Genomic DNA, 20410 nt, shown 5'->3' on the forward strand with positions numbered 1-20410 from the left:
TAAACAGTCTTTGTGGTCAGAAGCGTTTCCTGCTTCTTACTTCAGAGAACTCCACAGAGAATTTCAATTGCTTAAATTAATAAAAAAAGCATTAGTGCCTCAATATGGTTTCTACATCACTATGCTCATACTGGTTGTTTATGTTCTTATTCTAACAAAAACGTTGTCCACTGAGTTACACTCGTTAGCTCTTACATTGATATGTATAATTATGTAATTTATTGACTAAACAGTCTTTTGATTGAATATGCAAAACTATTATTATTCACAAGATTTAACACATAAAACACATGCGGTATATACGGTATATAACACTATATTCATTCATTGTTATTAGTACTGGAAAACTCATTTACAACAATCACGGTGAAATAGAGTGGTGGTGTTCAATACTAAACAAAAATATAAATGCAACATGTAAAGTGTTGGTTTCATGAGCTGAAATAAAATATACCAGAAATTGTCCACAATTTTTTTTGTATTTCTCTCAAATCAAATTTTGTGCACAAATTTGTTTTCCTCCCTGTTATTGAGCATTTCTCCTTTGCCAAGATAATCCACCCACCAAATAGGTGTGGCATATCAAGAAGCTGATTAAACAGCATGATCATTACACAGGTGCACCTTGTGCTGGCGACAATAATAGACCACTCTAAAATGTGAAGTTTTGTCACACAACATAATGCCAGACATGTCTCAAGTTTTGAAGGAGCCTGCAATTTGCATGCTGACTGCAGGAATGTCCACCAGAGCTGTTTCCAGATAATTTAATGTTAATTTCTCTACCATAAGCCACCTCCAACGTCGTTTTAGAGAATTTGGCAGTACGTCCAATCGGCCTCACAACCTCAGACCACGTGTAACCACACCAGCCCTGGACCTCCACATCCGGACAGCTGATGAAACTGTGGATTTGAACAACCAAAGAATTTCTGCACAAACTGTCAGAAACTCTCTCAGGGAACCTGATCTGTCTGCTCATCGTCCTCACCGGGGTCTTGACCTGACTGCAGTTCGGTGTTGTAACTGACTTCAGTTGGAATATGCTGACCTCCGATGGTCACTGGCACACTGGAGAAGCGTGCCCTTCACGGATGCATCCCGGTTTCAACTGTACGAAGCAGATGGCCTACAGAGTGTATGGCGTCGTGTGAGCGAGCTGTTTGCTGATGTCAAAGTTGTATCGATGGCAATTTCAATGCACAGAGATACCGTGACGAGATCATGAGGCCCATTGCTGTGCCATTCATTTGCCGCCATCACCTTATGTTTCAGCATAATAATGCACGGATCTGAACACAAATCCTGGAAGCTGAAAATGTCAGAGTTCTTCCATGGCCTGCATACTCACCCGACATGTCACCCATTGAGTATGTTTGGGATGCGTATGACAACATGTTCCAGTTCCCGCCAATATCCAGTAACTTCTGCACAGCCTTTGAAGAGGAATGGGACAACATTCCACAGGCCACAACAGCCTGATCAACTCCATGGGAAGGAAATGTGTGGTCACACCAGATACTGGCTGGTTTTTCTGATCCACACTCCTACATTCTTTTTTACGTATCTGTGACCAACAGATGTGTATCTGTATTCCCAGTCATGTGAAATCCATAGATTAGGGCCTAATTAATGTATTTCAATTGACTGATTTCCTTATATGAAACTCAGTAAAATCTTTGAAATTGTTGCATGTTGTGTTTATATTTTAATTCAGTGTATATTTAAACAGTTGTGTTTCAGCAGTTACAGTGGCTTGCGAAAGTATTCACACCCCTTGGCATTTTTCCTATTTTGTTGCCTTACAACCTGGAATTAAAATAGATTTTGGGGGGGTTTGTATCATTTGATTTACACAACATGCCTACCACTATGAAGATGCAAAATATTTTTTATTGTGATACAAACAAGAAATAATACAAAAAAAAACAGAAAACTTGAGCATTCCTCCCCCCAAAGTCAATACTTTGTAGAGCCACCTTTTGCAGCAATTACAGCTGCAAGTCTCTTGGGGTATGTCTCTATAAGCACATCTAACCACTGGGATTTTTGCCCATTCTTCAAGGCAAAACTGCTCCAGCTCCTTCAAGTTGGATGGGTTCCGCTGGTGTACAGCAATCTTTAAGTCATATCACAGATTCTGAATTGGATTGAGGTCTGGCCTTTGACTAGGTCATTCCAAGACATTTACATGTTAGCCCTTAAACCACTTGAGTGCTGCTTTAGCTTAGGGTCATTGTCCTGCTGGAAGGTGAACCTCCGTCCCAGTCTCAAATCAGGTTTCACTCAAGACTTTCCCTGTATTTAGCACCATCCATCATTCCTTCAATTCTGACCAGTTTCCCAGTTCCTGCCAATGAAAAACATCCCCACAGCATGATGCTGCCACCACTATGTTTCACTGTGGGGATGGTGTTCTCGGGGTGATGAGAGGTGTTGGGTTTGCACCAGACATAGTGTTTTCCTTGTCGGCCAAAAAGCTCAATTTTAGTCTTATCTGACCAGAGTACCTTCTTCCATATGTTTGGGGAGTCTCCCACATGCCTTTTGACGAACACCAAACATGTTTGCTTATTTTTTCTGGCCACTCTTCCATAAAGCCCATCTCTCTGGAGTGTACAGCTTTAAGTGGTCCTATGGACAGATACTCCAATCTCCACTGTGGAGCTTTGCAGCTCCTTCAAGGTTATCTTTGGTCTCTTTGGTCTCAGATTAATGCCCTCTTTGCCTTTGTCCCTGACCTGTTTGGAGAGCTTCTTGGTCTTCATGGTGCCGCTTGCTTGGTGGTGCCCCTTGCTTAGTGGTGTTGCAGACTCGGGGGCCTTTCAGAACAGGTTTATATATACTGAGATCATGTGACAGATCATGTGACACTTAGATTGCACAAAGGTGGACTTTATTTAACAAATTATGTGACTTCTGAAGGTAATTGGTTGCACCATATCTTATTTAGGGGCTTCATAGCAAAGGGGGTGAATACATATACACGCACCCCTTTACCATTTTTGATTTTTTTTTAAACAAGTTATTTGAAATCAAAATCAAAATCCATTTAAATAACAGGTTGTAATGCAACAAAATAGGAAAAACGCCAAGGGGGGTGAATACTTTTGCAAGGCACTGTATAGAGTTATAAGAGTTTGTGGTCAACCCTTCTCCTGATAATGATTAATTGCTTGGAGTGCAGGCTTTTGCTAAAGCCATACTGTAACACATCTGATTTAGCTAATCAAGGTCCTAATCATTTGTAGTTATTTCGGTAGAGCATGGCGTGAGCAAAAGCCTGCACACCACTACCAGCTGATGGCACTGTTTCACAGCTTATTTCCTAGAAGAAGTCTTGTTTTCAGAACACGCACACACTCAGATATAATGTTTCCCTCTCCATAAGTGTTGCGACTGCCACTGAGAGGAAGATGGAGGATGATTGGTGGATAAATGAGAAATGAACAGGAACATTTCAACCTTCATACCTGTGTGTGTGTGTGCTCTCCTTTCAATAACCACAAATATCACTGCGGCTGCCTCTAATCCAACACAATTAGATGTCAACAGACGATTATTGCGTTTCAAATGCCATTGGTGTCGATCATTAAGATAATGTGTGTAAAGTTTCATAATATTTTAATAACATTCTATAAGTCATTGAGATCAAACTGTACCTGACAAATGGTGAAACTTGTTTTCAGTAATGTGAACGGAAATGATTGAGTCAGATTTGAGTTCCTTTAAAGAAAAGAGAAAGAGATAAAAGGGGTTAGAGATGGGGAGGGGGAGAGAGAAAGAGATAAAAGGGGTTAGAGATGTGGAGGAGGAGAGAGAAAGAGATAAAAGGGGTTAGAGATGGGGAGGGGAGAGAGAAAGAGATAAAAGGGGTTAGAGATGGGGAGGGGGGGGTTAGAGAGAGGAAGAGAGAGAGATGTGGAGGAGGAGAGAAAGAGATAAAAGGGGTTAGAGATGGGGAGGGGGAGAGAAAGAGATAAAAGGGGTTAGAGATGGGGAGGGGGAGAGAAAGAGATAAAAGGGGTTAGAGATGGGGAGGGGGAGAGAGAGAGATGGGGTTAGAGATGGGAGGAGGAGAGAGAGATAAAGATTAAGAGGGGAGGGGAGAGATGGGGGTTAGGGGGAGAGAGAAAGAGATAAAAGGGGTTAGAGATGGGGAGGGGGAGAGAGAAAGAGATAAAAGGGGTTAGAGATGGGGAGGGGGAGAGAGAAAGAGATAAAAGGGGTTAGAGATGGGGAGGGGAGAGAGAAAGAGATAAAAGGGGTTAGAGATGGGGAGGGGGAGAGAGAAAGAGATAAAAGGGGTTAGAGATGGGGAGGGGGAGAGAGAAAAGAGATAAAAGGGGTTAGAGATGGGGAGGGGGAGAAAAGAGATAAAAGGGGTTAGAGATGGGGAGGGGGAGAGAGAAAGAGATAAAAGGGGTTAGAGATGGGGAGGGGGAGAGAGAAAGAGATAAAAGGGGTTAGAGATGGGGAGGGGGAGAGAGAAAGAGAAAAAGGGGTTAGAGATGGGGAGGGGAGAGAGAAAGAGATAAAAGGGGTTAGAGATGGGGAGGGGAGAGAGAAAGAGATAAAAGGGGAGATGGAGATGGGGAGAGAGAGAAAGAGATAAAAGGGGTTAGAGATGGGGAGGGGGAGAGAGAAAGAGATAAAAGGGGTTAGAGATGGGGAGGGGAGAGAGAAAGAGATAAAAGGGGTTAGAAAAGGGGGGAGAGAAGAGAGAAAAGGGAGGGGAGGGGGAGAGAAAGAGAGAAAAGGGGTTAGAAATGGGGAGGGGGAGAGAGAAAGATAGAAAGATAAAGGGGGATACAGGAAGAGTAAGAGAGAGTGAGGGAGAATAAGAAAAGAGAGAAAAAGAAAGAGAGATGGGGAGAGTGATTGCCAGAGACAGAGAGATGTCGTGTATCGGACTGAAGTGAGTTTGGATTGATGAGCAATTCTCCTGGGTATTAGCAGTCTGAACGCTGGACTGAATGTTTCTGAAGCTTTTGAAGACTAACTCCCACAGAGAGCGAGAGAGTGTGAGTGTGTGTGCGTGTCTGTGCGAAGATAGGTATTTGATGTCCAAATGCTGCACTAAGTATTCTTTATGCTATCTTCCAGATGAAGTGATGGCAGTTTGGGTCCTCGGGTCATACAGTCATACATTTACCCCTGTCTCCAATCCTAACACACCTGAGCCATTACCTGTCGAAGATGTGAAGAATATTTTTTGGTCTGATGTGTGTAATGATGAATACCCTGACGCTAGACTTGAAGCATATATGAAACTGCTTCTTCTGGTTATGGATAAGCATGCGCTCATCAAGAAACTGACTGTCAGAACTGCCAAATCCGCGTGAATAGATGATGAATTGAAAAACTGTATGGCTGAGAGCGATGAGGCAAAGGGAATAGCAAATACGTCTGAAACACAGCAGACTGGCAAACCTACAGTCAATAGAGAAATAACATAGCTAAACAAAAAGAAGAAGAAACTACACTATGGAACAAAGTTGAATGATATAAAAAATGAAATAGTAAAAAAATCTTGGAGTAATTTAAATAATTCTAGGCAAAAAAAGCAAACTCGGCTCCATCCTTCATTGTGGCAGATGCCTTGTTCAAAGCAAATCCCTTTGATATTGCCAACCACTTTAGTAACTTTTTTGTTGACAGGATTAGCAAATTTAGGCATGACATGCAAACAACATGCTGATCCTTCATGTTCATGCATAATGGCCGGGGTATCCTGGAAGGATATTGATCTCATCCCGTCAGTAGAGGATGCCTGGATATTTTTTTAAAATGCCTTCCTAACCATCTTAAATAAACATGCCCCATTCAAGAAATTTAGAACCAGGAACAGATATAGCCCTTGGTTCTCCCCAGACCTGACTGCCCTTAACCAACACAAAAACATCCTATGGCGTTCTGCATTAGCATCGAACAGCCCCCATGATATGCAGCTGTTCAGGGAAGCTAGAAACCATTATACACAGGCAGTTAGAAAAGCCAAGGCTAGCTTTTTCATGCAGAAATTTGCTTCCTGCAACACTAACTCAAAAAAGTTCTGGGACACTGTAAAGTCCATGGAGAATAAAAACACCTCACAGCTGCCCACTGCACTGAAGATAGGAAACACTGTCACCACTGATAAATCCACCATAATTGAGAATTTCAATAAGCATTTTTCTACGGCTGGCCATGCTTTCCACCTGGCTACTCCTACCCCGGTCAACAGCACTGCACCCCCAACAGCAACTCGCCCAAGCCTTCCCCATTTCTCCTTCTCCCAAATCCATTCAGCTGATGTTCTGAAAGAGCTGCAAAATCTGGACCCCTACAAATCAGCCGGGCTAGACAATCTGGACCCTTTCTTTCTAAAATTATCTGCCGAAATTGTTGCCACCCCTATTACTAGCCTGTTCAACCTCTCTTTCGTGTCGTCTGAGATTCCCAAAGATTGGAAAGCAGCTGCGGTCATCCCCCTCTTCAAAGGGGGACACTCTTGACCCAAACTGCTACAGACCTATATCTATCCTACCGTGCCTTTCTAAGGTCTTCGAAAGCCAAGTCAACAAACAGATTACCGACCATTTCGAATCTCACCATACCTTCTCTGCTATGCAATCTGGTTTCAGAGCTGGTCATGGGTGCATCTCAGCCACGCTCAAGGTCCTAAACGATATCTTAACCGCCATCGATAAGAAACATTACTGTGCAGCCATATTCATTGATCTGGCCAAGGCTTTCGACTCTGTCAATCACCACATCCTCATCGGCAGACTCGACAGCCTTGGTTTCTCAAATGATTGCCTCGCCTGGTTCACCAACTACTTCTCTGATAGAGTTCAGTGTGTCAAATCGGAGGGTCTGCTGTCCGGACCTCTGGCAGTCTCTATGGGGGTGCCACAGGGTTCAATTCTTGGACCGACTCTCTTCTCTGTATACATCAATGAGGTCGCTCTTGCTGCTGGTGAGTCTCTGATCCACCTCTACGCAGACGACACCATTCTGTATACTTCCGGCCCTTCTTTGGACACTGTGTTAACAACCCTCCAGGCAAGCTTCAATGCCATACAACTCTCCTTCCGTGGCCTCAAATTGCTCTTAAATACAAGTAAAACTAAATGCATGCTCTTCAACCGATCGCTACCTGCACCTACCCGCCTGTCCAACATCACTACTCTGGATGGCTCTGACTTAGAATACGTGGACAACTACAAATACTTAGGTGTCTGGTTAGACTGTAACCTTTCCTTCCAGACCCATATCAAACATCTCCAATCCAAAGTTAAATCTAGAATTGGCTTCCTATTTCGCAACAAAGCATCCTTCACTCATGCTGCCAAACATACCCTTGTAAAACTGACCATCCTACCAATCCTCGACTTTGGCGATGTCATTTACAAAATAGCCTCCAATACCCTACTCAACAAATTGGATGCAGTCTATCACAGTGCAATCCGTTTTGTCACCAAAGCCCCATATACTACCCACCATTGCGACCTGTACGCTCTCGTTGGCTGGCCCTCGCTTCATACTCGTCGCCAAACCCACTGGCTCCATGTCATCTACAAGACCCTGCTAGGTAAAGTCCCCCTTATCTCAGCTCGCTGGTCACCATAGCATCTCCCACCTGTAGCACACGCTCCAGCAGGTATATCTCTCTAGTCACCCCCAAAACCAATTCTTTCTTTGGCCGCCTCTCCTTCCAGTTCTCTGCTGCCAATGACTGGAACGAACTACAAAAATCTCTGAAACTGGAAACACTTATCTCCCTCACTAGCTTTAAGCACCAACTGTCAGAGCAGCTCACAGATTACTGCACCTGTACATAGCCCACCTATAATTTAGCCCAAACAACTACCTCTTTCCCAACTGTATTTAATTTAAATTTATTTATTTATTTTGCTCCTTTGCACCCCATTATTTTTATTTCTACTTTGCACATTCTTCCATTGCAAAACTACCATTCCAGTGTTTTACTTGCTATATTGTATTTACTTTGCCAACATGGCCTTTTTTGCCTTTACCTCCCTTCTCACCTCATTTGCTCACATTGTATATAGACTTGTTTATACTGTATTATTGACTGTATGTTTGTTTTACTCCATGTGTAACTCTGTGTCGTTGTATCTGTCGAACTGCTTTGCTTTATCTTGGCCAGGTCGCAATTGTAAATGAGAACTTGTTCTCAACTTGCCTACCTGGTTAAATAAAGGTAAAATAAATAAATAAATAAAAATGGACCAAGTAATGAAAGACCAGCACTGTAGTGGAGAGTTCCACAAAGTGGGTGTGGAAGAGGTATATCTTTTTTTGCTATCTATAAATAAGGACAAACCACCTGGTACCGACAACTTGGATGGTAAATGCTGAAGTTGGTAGCAGAATACCCTCCTGTTTGCCACATCTTCAATTTAAGCCTGTGTGCCCTCAGACATGGAGGGAGGGAAAGGTCATTCCACTACCCAAGAATAGCAGAGCACCCTTTAATGGTTCAAACAGTTGACCAATCAGCCTGTTACAAGTGCTTAGCAAACTTTAGGAAAAAATTGTGTTTGATCAAATATAAAGGTGTTTTACAGAAAACTAACAAGACTTTCAGCATGCTTATAGGGAAGGGCACTCAACATGCTTGGCACTGACACAAATGACTGAAAGAAATTGATAGTGTTGTGGAAAATGTTATCCAAAGATTCTGCCACCATCATAATAATAATTGTGGGAGCTGATTTGTAAGACTTCAGTGCAGCTTTTGATGTCATTGATCATAATCTATTGCTGAAAAAACATAGGTGTTACGGATTTGCATCCTCTGCCTTATTATGGATTGAGAGTTACCTGTCTAATAGAACACAGACGGTTTTCATTAATGGAAGCGTGAGTGTGGTGTACTGCAGGGCAGCTGACTAGGGCCATTATTGTTTTCTGTTTTTACTAATGATCTTCCACTGACCTTGAATAAAGCTTGTGGGTCTATGTACGCTGACAACTCAACACTATACACTTCAGCTGCAACAGTAAAATAAATAACTGACACCTTTAACATATACCCAGTTTTAGAATGGGTAACTAGCAATAGGATAATAGCAGAGGCCGAGAAACGCACAGTACAAACACACACAATAATATTATTACGTGAAATATTATTACCCACACATATACAGGACATTAATAAAGAAGTCAGACCCCTTCACTTTTTCCATATTTTGTTAAGTAACAGCCTTATTCTAAAATTGACCAAAAGAAATAAAACTCATCTATCCACACATAATACCCATAATGACTTGAAATTGAGCTCAGGTGCATCCTGTTTCCATTGATCATCCTTGAGATGTTTCTAGAACTTGATTGGAGTCCACCTGTGGTAAATTCAATTGATTGGACACACACCTGTCTACATAAGGTCACACAGTTGACACTGCATGTCCGAGCAAATACCAAGTCATGAGGTCGAAGGAATTCTCCGTAGAGCTCCAAGACAGGATTGTGTCGATGCACAGATCTGGGGAAGGGTACCAAAACATTTCTCCAGCATTGAAGTCCCCCACATCACAGTGGCCTCCATCATTCTTAATTGGAAGAAGTTTGGAACTACCAATACTCTTCCTAGAGCTGTCGCCCGGCCAAACTGAGCAGTCGGGAGAGAAAGGCCAGGGAGGTGACCAAGAACCCGATGGTCACTCTGACAGATCCCCAGAGTTCCTCTGTGGAGATGGGAGAACCTTCCAGAAGGACAGCCATCTCTGCAGCACTCCACCAATCAGGATTTTATGGTAGAGAGGCCAGGTTGAAGCCACTCCTCAGTAAAAGTCACATGACAGCCCACTTGGAGTTTGTCTTAAGGCACCTAAAGACTCTCAGACCACGAGAAACAAGATTCTCTGGTTTGATGAAACCAAGATTGAACTCTTTGGCCTGAATGCTAAGCATCAAGTCTGGAGGCAACCTGGCACCATCCCTATGGTGAAGCATGGTGGTGGCAGCATCATGCTGTGGGGATGTTTTTCAGTGACCACGGACTGGGAAAGTAGTCAGGATCAATGAAAAGATGAACAAAGTACAGAGAGATCCTTGATGAAAACCTGCTCCAGAGTGCTCAGGACCTCCAGACTGAGGTGAAGGTTCACCTTCTAACAGCACAACAGCCCTAAACACACAGCCAAGAGAATGCAAGAGTGGCTTCGGGACAAGTCTGTGAATGTCCTTGAGTGGCCCAGCCAGGACCCAGACTTGAACCCCATCGAACATCTCTGGAGAGACCTGAAAATAGCTCTAATGCGACGCTCCCCATCCAACCTGACAGAGCTTAAGAGGATCTGCAGAGAAGAATTTGAGAAACTCCCCAAATACCAGTGTGCCAAGCTTGTGGCGTTATACCCAAGAAGACGCAAGGCTGTAAATGAAAACTGTCTCATCAAAACAAAATGCTAGCTTTCTATATTAAATGTATTCAAAGAAATGTTGTCTATTCTCATGTTCAGTAACCAAAAAATTGCAAAGAAAAATGCATTTCGGCCTACCTTAAATTAAGTGCAGTTGTCTGTCCTTCAGGGTAAACCTCTTGGGGACAGCGTTGTGGAAGTCACAGTAAAACCCTATTTCCGTTATTTTATTGGGAATGCACACAGCAGGCCAACAGTCGTGTGGGACTGGAGATGTGGGACTGGAGATGCATCCCTAAGGCCTCCTTCGGTTCCAGTTTCACACTGACACAAGTCACACACACAAACAGTAGCTGGTAGCACAGTTCTCCCACTCAGCACACAGATAGGCAGCTACCTCCATTAGGGCATCCGGCCGGTCAGAGAGCAGAATCCTCCCGCCGAGTGCGCCCCCATGCAGCAGTACACGTAGAATAATGTTTAGTCGTATCCATTTTGTAGAAGCCAAGGCTCAAGGCCGCATTTGGTAGTGGGAGAAGCCCCATTCCCATAATGTCCACAAAGCAAAAGTAAATGTGAATGTATTAAAGTCAGGGTAGAAAGTATTACGTTTCAGACAAATGCACAGTCCAGCACTCATTGTTCCCCTGCCCGACAGCTAGCAGTGAGGGAGATGGTGGTTGCCAGTCATAAATATAATAATGTCTTGTAGAGCTCTTGTATGCAGCCCCTGTCTGGCCTTCCCTTTCATTATACATTGAGTGTACAAAACATTCTGAACACCTGCTCTTTCCATGACATAGACTGACCAGGTGAATCCAGGAATGGGGTATGGTAGTAGGTGCCAGGTGCACCGGTTTGTGTGAAGAACTGCAACGCTGCTTGGTTTTTCACACTCAACAGTTTCCCGTGTGCATCAGGAATGGTCCACCACCCAAAGGACATCCAGCCAACTTGACACAACTCTGGGAAGCATTGAATCAACATGGGCCTGCATCTCTGTGGAACGCTTTTGATACCTTGTAGAGTCCTTGCCCTGAAGAATTGAGGCTGTTCTGAGGGCAAAAGGTGTGGGGGGGCAACTCAATATTAGGAAGGTGTTCCTAATGTTTGGTATTCTCAGTGTAGTTGACGTTTCACTCTACGAACCCTCTAAATGTAATGTTACATTATTCCAACTTAGGAAATTGTTTGTGGTGCAGTATAGTTTTCATTTTGCCAGGTTGTTTTTCCTAGCTAGCTAGCTAGCTTCACCTTTGTTCATTTCAAGGGATGCCAAATTATGTAGACACCCCCAGATGTGCAGAGTTTACATGTAGATATAATTAAAGTGACTATACATTCCATTAGTGTAAAAGAGGGGGTGGTGGGACACAATGCTGAATGTGCAGGAGCACTGGTTGGTCCTGGTGAATGTAGAAAGTGACTCCTGCAGCAGTGTAAAAGAGGGATTGGGGCAGCAGCTTAGCCCCAGTGATGAGAAGCCTTTTTGTCCTAGACTTGGCACCGTACGCACTACCCTCTGTAGTGCTTTGCGGTCAGAGGCCGAGCAATTGTCGTACCAGGCAGTGATGCAACCAGTCAGGATGCTCTCGATGTTGCAGCTGTAGAACCTTTTGAGAATCTCAGGACCCATGCCAAATCTTTTTAGTTTCCTGAGGGGGAAAAGGCTTTGTCGTGCCCTCTTCACGTTTAGGCAATATGCATGCGCAAAATATAAAAAACGCTCAATGCAACGAATGAAGCTACTTCAAGCTAGGCAAAGCAGTGATGCCTATGCTGACCATGTCCGTTAACAGTGACTGGAGTCAGGAACGGCCGCGCGTGTCAACCACTTGCATGGATGAAAAGGAAGGCATGAATACATTGTCGCATTTCTTGAGGTTCTGATGCAGTTTTAGATTTTTTTAAACATTTATTTTGACCATAAAAGCCACCAGAATCATTTAGAAAAAACCTTAGATAATAAAAAAATATTATTTCTATTTAAATTTTTTAATTACATTTAAAAAATAAAAATAAGCACGGCATACCCTGCCAATGTGGTCTCACAACCTGGTCTCAGAGCATTTTGGATTTTTCTCTACGTCAATCCAAGACACTCCCTTTAGTATGATATGTTATGTGTTATGTTTCATATGGTATGTGCAATATTAATTTGTGGATCTCCATCATCCATTGCGTATGATATGTTACGAATTACAATTCGCATGATATGTTACGAATTACAATTTGTATGATATGGGCTGTGTTGAGTGTTGGACTAGTAACCGGAAGGTTGCAAGATCAAATCCCTGAGCTGATAAGGTAAAAATATGTATTTCTGCTCCTGAACAAGGCAGTTAACCCACCTAGGCTGTCATTGAAAATAAGAATTTGTTCTTAACTGACATGCCTAGTTAAATAAAGGCAAAATAATGTATGTTCTGAATATGCTAAATGTGCAATATGTTACACTAATGTTAGCTAACTCTAGTGGTTAGGGCTAATGTTAGGAGTTTGTCACTCCCTGGGCTGTTTCACCTGTCTTATGCTTGTCTCCACCCCCACCAGGTGTCTCCCATTATCCCCTGTGTATTTACTGCTGGGTTTTCTGTTTGCCTGTTGTCAAGTCGTATGAGCGTGTTTCACGTTTTTCCTGTTCTCAAGTTTTTCTTTTCTAATGTTCCTGGTTCTGACCTTTGTCCTGTCTGTCTGTCTGTCTGTCTGTCTGTCTGTCTGTCTGTCTGTCTGTCTGTCTGTCTGTCTGTCTGTCTGTCTGTCTGTCTGTGTCTGTCTGTGTCTGTCTGTGTCTGTCTGTCTGTCTGTCTGTCTGTCTGTCTGTCTGTCTGTCTGTCTGTCTGTCTGTCTGTCTGTCTGTCTGTCTGTCTGTCTGTCTGTCTGTCTGTCTGACCCAACCTCTGTCTGTCTGTCTGTCTGTCTGTCTGTCTGTCTGTCTGTCTGTCTGTCTGTCTGTCTGTCTGTCTGTCTGTCCCAACCTCTGTCTGTCTGTCTGTCTGTCTGTCTGTCTGTCTGTCTGCCTGCCCGCCCGCCCGTCCGTCCGTCCGTCCGTCTGTCTGTCCGCCCGCCCGTCCGTCCGTCCGTCCGTCCGTCCGTCCTGAGCCTGCCTACCTGCCGTCCTGTACCTGCCTGACTCTGACCTGGTTTATGAACCACTGTCTCGACCTGCCTTTTCCCGTCCCCCTTTGTTATAATAAATATTGTGTGAATCGTACTATCCGCCTCCTGTGTCTGCATCTGGGTCTTATCCTGAATCGTGATAGTACAAACTTCCTCAGGGAGAAGGATGAAGTGTCCACTAGACGATGATCAGTGTGTTATGTTTCCTCTCCTAATGATTGAGGTGAGGATTGGGGAGGGTAAACTGATCCTAGATCTGTTGTTAGCAGCTCCTCAGGGAATTCTGTTTACACTCAGTCCTCACATCTCTCCGTAAAGACCTCATCACACCACCTGAATAATTCACTAGTTTTACCAACACACACACACACACACTACACATATTTTCCTTCAATTAAATGATTTAATAAGTTAGCCTATGACTGAAAGTCAAACTGTCAAATCAGAAATTCTCTCTAAAACATCTCCAATAGTCTTTAAACCCTTTGATTAGATACAGGGTCTAGATGGCCCTGCTATATGGGTTTGACAGCAGCAGTCAGAGCATGTGATACTGACTGGACTGGTTGAATTGTACAGTACCGTATCACACTTTAAAGCTCTCAAAGCACTTTGCATTCAGAGGAGACCTAACTAATTCCTCAGTAACAGAAAGACCCTGAGACTTTTTCACTTTAAATGTAAAAACAAAAAAACAAACCAAATAACTACAGTGGGGTCTGAAATTGTTGACACCCTTGATAAAGATTAGCAATAACTGTTTATTTAATTTTATTTAACTAGGCAAGTCATTTAAGATCAAATTCTTATTTACAATGATGGCCTACCAAAAGGCTTCCTGTGGGGTGGTGGCTGGGATTCAAATTAAAATTAAAAATATAGGACAAAACACAAGAGAGACAACACAACACTACATAAAGAGAGTCCTAAGACAACAACATTGCATGGAAGCAACACATGACAACACAGCATGGCAGCAACACATGACAACACAGCATGGTAGCAACATATAACAACATGGTAGCAACATAACATGTCAGTAGCACAACATGGTAGCAGCACAAAACAGGGTACACACATTATTGGGCACAGATAACTTCAAATTTTTCAATTGAGATTATTATACAAAATTCTTGCAACCAATAGAATGTTATACACATGGGGGATACAATCTTTCCAGCTCTGCAGATTTTGCTGCGAGGAGGCAGAGTCATTAGATCATCTATTTTGGTATTATACAGGTCCAGGAATGGCTGAAGAATTGCATATTTACCTAGAACTAACGCTGCAGATAGTAATACTGGGTGATTTGAAAAGTCATAGTCAATTGATTAATAATAGAATAATTATTTTAGCAAAAATGCTTATCTTTAATTTACAATATGTAGAAGATATGATAATGGAAAGGTTCAGTACTTTTGTGAAGCATCACAGCACAGTTGAACAATATATGGCAAATATAAATCCAAAATGGATGGTGTTGAGAGATGGATGGGAGGGGATGAATGGAGCTGAAGGGTGGGACTAATAATAACAAGATAACGAATGTAAAACATACGGGGTTCTGTCAAATGTATAAATGTTCAGAACATTTGTGAAATAACACAGTTACAAATAGAAATGGAGTAAACTAATAAACAATAACACATGGGCTTCTACCTTTAGTTTGTAAATACTATACACATTTTATAGACAAAATCCATTTTACAATAGTTACATTTTGTTTGTTTTTAGTCCTGACCTTCCTCTAATTGGGGGAGGGTGGTAGGTTCGCAGGGAACAATAAAGGTATATTCTAAAAAAAAGGTGTGTATATGTATGCATGTTTGTATATATGTATGTGTATGTATGTATAAATATGTATGTATGTTTATGTGTGTATATATATACAGTGGGGAGAACAAGTATTTGATACACTACCGATTTTGCAGGTTTTGCTACTTACAAAGCATGTAGAGGTCTGTAATTTTTTATCATAGGTACACTTCAACTGTGAGAGATGGAATCTAAAACAAAAATCCAGGAAATCACATTGTATGATTTTTAAGTAATTACTTTGTTCTCCCCACTGTATGTATATGGGTATGTGTATGTATATGTGTATTTAGATATATATATTTACCCCAAAAATATATGAGGGATTGGAAATTATGCAGATAATTACATTGATGGAAGCAACAATCTATCTGCAATATTAAAGCTGATCCACCCCTTGAAAATAAAAATTTATATATATATATATATATATATATAATTGGGCACAGACAACAGTAAAAAGGGCAAGAAGGTAGAGACAACAATACATTACACAAAGCAGCTACAACTGTCAGTGTCCATGATTGTGTCTTTGAATGAAGAGATAAAACTGTCCAGTTTGAGTGTTTGTTTTAGCTCATTCCAGTCACTAGCTGCAGCGAACTGAAAAGACGAGCGACCTAAGGATGTGTGTGCTTTGGGGAGTGTATAAAATGACTGTATAAAATGAATAATTCAAATACTGAGCTATATTGCATGTATTTTATACTAACACAAATGCTCAGAGAAAGAGATTTAAATGTTTTGTGCCGAATAAATAACTGATTATGTCATTTTGGAGTCATTTGTATTGTAAATTCGAATAGGATATGTTTCTGAAAACTTCTACATTAATGTGGATGCTACCATAAGTACGGATAATCATGAATTAATCGTGAATAATGATGAATGAGAAAGTTACAGAGGTTCAAAGATCATACAGCCAAGACATGCTACAATTACCATGTCTTGGAGTTATGATATTTGACCCTATTAGGGCCTTCCTCTGACACCGCCTGGTGTAGAGGTCCTGGATGGCAGGCAGCTTAGCCCCAGCGATGTACTGGGCCGCACGCACTACCCTCTAGTGCCTTGCGGTCAGAGACTGAGCAGTTGCCGTTCCAGGCAGTGATGCAACCAGTCAGGATGCTCTCGGTGTTGCAGCTGTAGAACCTTTTGAGGATCTCAGGACCCATGACAAATCTTTTTAGTTTCCTGAGGGGAAATAGGCTTTGTCGTGCCCTCTTCACGACTGTCTTGGTGTGTTTGGACCATTCTAGTTTGTTGTTGATGTGGACACCAAGGAACTTGAAGCTCTCAACCTGCTCCACTACAGCCCCGTCGATGAGAATGGGGATGTGCTCGGTGCTCCTTTTCCTGTAGTCCACAATAATCTCCTTAGTCTTGGTTACGTTGAAGTATAGGTTGTTATTCTGGCACCACCCGGCCAGGTCTCTGACTTCCTCCCTATAGGCTGTCTCGTCGTTGTCGGTGATCAGGCCTACCACTGTCCTACCACCTACCGCTGACACCACTGTGTCATCTGCAGACTTAATGATGGTGTTGGAGTCGTGCCTGGCAATGCAGTCGTGGGTGAACAGGGAGTACAGGAAGGGACTGGGCACGCACCCCTGGGGAGCTCCAGTGTTGAGGATCAGTGTGGCAGATGTGTTGCTACCTACCCTCACCACCTGGGGGCAGCCCGCCAGGAAGTCCAGGATTCAGTTGCAGAGGGAGGTGTTTAGTCCCAGGATCCTTAGCTTAGTGATGAGCTTTGAGGGTACTATGGTGTTGAACGCTGAGCTGTAGTCAATGAATAGCATTCTCACATAGGTGTTCCTTTTGTTCAGGTGGGAAAGGGCAGTGTGGAGTGCAATAGAGATTGCGTCATCTGTGGATCTGTTTAGGCGGTATGCAAATTGGAGTGGGTCTAGGGTTTCTGGGATAAGGGTGTTGATGTGAGCCATTGCCAACCTTTCAAAGCACTTCACGGCTGCAGACGGGAGTGCTACAGGTCTGTAGTCATTTAGGCAGGTTGCCTTTGTGTTCTTGGGCACAGGGACTATGGTTGTCTGCTTGAAACATGTTGGTATTACAGACTTAATCAGGGACATGTTGAAAATGTCAGTGAAGACACCTGCCAGTTGGTCAGCACATGCCCGGAGCACACGTGCCCCGCAGTCTTGTGTATGTTGACCTGTTTAAAGGTCTTACTCACGTCGGCTACAGAGAGCGTGATCACACAGTCGCCTGGAACAGCTGATGCTCTCATGCATGCCTCAGTGTGTGTTGCTTGCCTCGAAGCGAGCATAGGAGTGATTTAGCTCGTCTTGTAGGCTCGTGTCACTGGGCAGCTCGCGACTGTGCTTCCCTTTGTAGTCTGTAATAGTTTGCAAGCCCTGCCACATAAGGCGAGCATCGGAGCCGGTGTAGTACGATTCAATCTTGGCCCTGTATTGACGCTTTGCCTGTTTGATGGTTCGTCATGACACCTTGACTTTGGTTATTGAACTACAGTAAGTGAAGTGGATTAAAACGCTGTAACAGAATGATGGTAACAGAATGACATGATGGTTCCCTGATCTGTACTGTAAAGAAATGCATCATTATGCATGTCGTTCTCTTCATGGTGATGTATCCTGAATAACAACACAAAGGTAGAAATATGTCCTATCCTCCTTTGCATGTTTGGGTATTATTCTACACACTGGCTATTATTCTAAGGAGCTCTGCTCCCAAACAAGTTAAGACATCACAGTACAGTACAATGTAATATCAGGCCCTGATCTGTTTCACCTGTCCTTGTGATTGTCTCCACCCCATCCAGGTGTCACTGATTTTCCCCAGTGTATTTATCCCTGTGTTTCCTGTCTCTCTGTGCCAGTTCGTCTTGTATGTATCCATGTCAAACAGCGGGTTTCCCGTTTTCCTGCTTTTTGCATCCTCCTTTTTCTAGTCCTCCCGGTTTTGACCATTGCCTGTTTCTGGACTTTGTACCCGCCTGCCTGACCGACCATTCTGCCTGGCTTGACCACGAGCCTGTCTGCCACTCTGTACCACCTGGACTCTGATCTGGTTTTGACCTTTTTTCCTGTCCACGACCATTCTCTTGCCTACCCCTTTGGATTAATAAACCTTGTAAGACTCCAACTATCTGTCTCCTGTGTCTGCATCTGGGTCTCGCCTTGTGCCTTGATAGTAGAGTATAGTTCAGTAGAGTACAGTATAGCACAATACAGTACACAATACAGTAAGTAATACTGTATTTTGAAAATGAAAAGACACTAGGCTATATTTTTGAAACTTACAGAAGGCAAATCATTTTTGTGTTGCAAAGTGTTGCTGTTAGTTGTCAGGAGTTTTTACTTCAACATTGTGTTTGGATGTATTTCTAATACCTTTTGCTGCTAGCTGTTTTCTAAGACCCTTTTCCATCGCTTTGACCAATAACCAAAGCCTTTGCCTGTTCCTAACTTTTTGAATGGAAAGTAGACATGCGTCTATGCCTTAATAAAACGTTCAAAAAACGGACTCTTAGCTTTAATTTGCAACCAAATGTAATGTTCTCTTATGAACTTCACGTTAATGCTCATAGGGCTCTTTACATGGAAATGCCCTTCTTTGAAATTCTCTCTTGGACATCTGAACCATTATCACTGAAGCATTTAATCTCATGCCATGTACCACCAATGTAGGCCTATTGCGGTGGTTCCCAAACTGTGGGTCGGGACCCACTTGTGGTTCGCAGCAGGTGTCCATGTGGGTTGTGGGATGACATTAACCACATGTTTTAATATATACATTTTCAGGATAGAAATCCCTTTCAGTGTAAACTTAAATGACTAAAATGAAATAGAAACTATGTTGAAAAGATAAAGGAGCTATATATTTTTCAATAATAGCCTATAATCTTTGAACATTTACAATCAACAAAATTGCAGCTACACCATCAGGCCTCCATTGATTTTGTTATGTTTGTGCATAAGAACAAAGCATTAGCCATGTACAATCCGTAGAATTGTATGAAATTATCTTTTATTCTGCAACATGGCAGGATGTATAGGATTGCAGGAGATTAGCTATGAAAGGGCAGAATGTTCTCTCCACTGCCTAGATAATATTTTTTACTTATTCTTTGGTCTGTGTATGTTTTTTCACTGCTCAACCCTTATGATGGACTGCGACTCGAAAGACACCTCAATTGGTGGGTCAGGAAGCAAAAACGTTTGGGAGACATCTGGGCTATAATACCCATGGCTGAATATCTATTATAGCAGTGATGTGCTGTACTTCTGTCTATTCTTCTACTTGTCATGGACTACTCTCTGTCCTGAGGTGAATAAGTGAATGTGTTCTTCACATTTAATCTCTGTCCATTTCTCTTCATTCCCTCAGCTCTGTCAATATTTACCAGATATGTACCTGTTCTCTGTCTCAGCTCTGTCAATATTTACCAGATATGTACCTGTTCTCTGTCTCAGCTCCGTCAATATTTACCAGCTATGTACCTGTTCTCTGTCTCAGCTCTGTCAATATTTACCAAATATGTACCTGTTCTCTGTCTCAGCTCTGTCAATATTTACCAGATATGTACCTGTTATCCGTCTCAACTCTGTCAATATTTACCAGATATTTACCTGTTCTCTGTCTCAGCTCTGTCAATATTTACTAGATACAGTATGTACCTGTTCTCTGTCTCAGCTCTGTCAATATTTACCAGATATTTACCTGTTCTCTGTCTCAGCTCTGTCAATATTTACTAGATACAGTATGTACCTGTTATCCGTCTCAGCTCTGTCAATATTTACCAGATATTTACCTGTTCTCTGTCTCAGCTCTGTCAGTATGTACCTGTTCTGTGTTTAGTGTGCTCAGGAGATAGTATGGTGATTGTCTTATTGATGATGGGATTGGGTTATTGATGATGTGATGTGGTTATTGATGATGTGATTTGGTTATTCTTTGTCACATCTCTGTCAAAATTGATCCCGTCTGTGTTTACTGTGCTCATGAGATTGTCTCTAGATTGTCTTATTGATGATGTGATTTGGTTATTAATTGGTTTATTTATTAGGAAATTAATGAGCAGTATCTGTTTACACTGCAGTCATTTCTTTATC

The sequence above is a fragment of the Oncorhynchus tshawytscha genome, linkage group LG13 (assembly GCF_018296145.1).
Source record: "Oncorhynchus tshawytscha isolate Ot180627B linkage group LG13, Otsh_v2.0, whole genome shotgun sequence".
NCBI lineage: Eukaryota > Metazoa > Chordata > Actinopteri > Salmoniformes > Salmonidae > Oncorhynchus > Oncorhynchus tshawytscha.